Source organism: Priapulus caudatus, unplaced genomic scaffold (genome assembly GCF_000485595.1).
Source record: "Priapulus caudatus unplaced genomic scaffold, Priapulus_caudatus-5.0.1 Scaffold973, whole genome shotgun sequence".
Taxonomy (NCBI): Eukaryota; Metazoa; Priapulida; class Priapulimorpha; order Priapulimorphida; family Priapulidae; genus Priapulus; species Priapulus caudatus.
Genome location: NW_014578034.1, coordinates 92,916 through 94,186, shown reverse-complemented (window position 1 = coordinate 94,186; position 1,271 = coordinate 92,916).

Sequence of the window (1,271 nt, the reverse complement as noted above, 5' to 3'; positions counted from 1 at the left end):
ATGGTGGGTGGTGGTGGTGGTGGTGGTGGTGGTGGGTGCGGTGTGGTAGTGTGGTGGTGGTGGTGGTGGTGGTGTTGGTGGGTGGTGATGGTGGTGGTGGTGGTGGTGGTGGTGTGATGGTGGTAGTGGTGGATGGTGGTGGTGTGGGTGGTGGTGGTGGGTGGTGATGTGTGGTGGTGTGGTGTGGTGTGGTGGTGGTGTTGGTGGTGTAGTGGTGGTGGTGTGGGTGTGTGGTGGTGATGGTGGTGGTGGTGGTGGTGGATGGTTGGTGGTGGTGGTGGTGGTGGTGGTGGGTGGTGGTAGTAGTGTGGTGGGTGGTGGTGGTGGTGTGGTGGTTGGTGGTGGTGGTGGTGGTGGTGGTGTGGTGGTGAATGGTGGTGGTGGTGGTGGTTGTGGTGGTGGTGGTGGTGATGGTGTGGTGGTGGTAGTGGTGGTGGGTGTGGGGTGATGGTGGTGTTGGTGGTGGTGTGGTGTGGTGTGTGGTGGTGGTGGTGGTGGTGGATGGTGTGGGTGTTGGTGGTGTGGTGGTGGTGGTGGTGGTGGTGGTGGTAGTGGTGGTGGTGGTGGTGGTGCTGCTGCTGCTGCTTCTGCTGCTGCTGCTGCTGCTGCTGTGGTGGTGGTTGGTGGTGGTGGTGGCTGCTGGCTGGTGGTGGTGGTGGTAGTGGTGAGGTGGTGGTGGTGATAGTGGTGGTGGTGGTGGTGTGGTGTTGGTGGTGGTGTTGGTTGGTGGTGGTGGTGGTGGGTACTGGCTGCTGCTGGTGGTGGTGGTGGTGTGGTGGGTGGTGGCGTTGGTGGTGGTGGGGTGGTGGTGGTGCTGCTGCTGCTGCTGCTGCTGCTGGTGGTGGTGGTAGTAGTAGTAATAGTAGTAGTAGTGGTAGTAGACAGCAGTAAACAGTAGACTAACCGGCGCTGTGTGGTGACAGCGGGCAGGTCAGGCAGCAGACAGGCTGCGCCCCGGCTTCAGGCGCCATTACACGTGTAACCACTAGGACACGGATTAGCTGCGAACAACTCTGATTTAGAGGCTTCCCAAGAGGACATGGATTTGGCACTTCTACAAGTGACAAACAATATAAGGGTTGTTTCTCGATTAGTGAGAAATTCTTGAGAACAGAGAAAGCAGATATGTCGTTTTCACCTTTAGACAGCTGTCTAATGCTTAGATACTAAATAGAGAAGAAATAACAAGAGACTGCTATCGATGGGCAGCTGTATGACAGCGAATACTTGCAGTAAACTCTGAACAAAATAACGGTGAAGGTGACGTATAG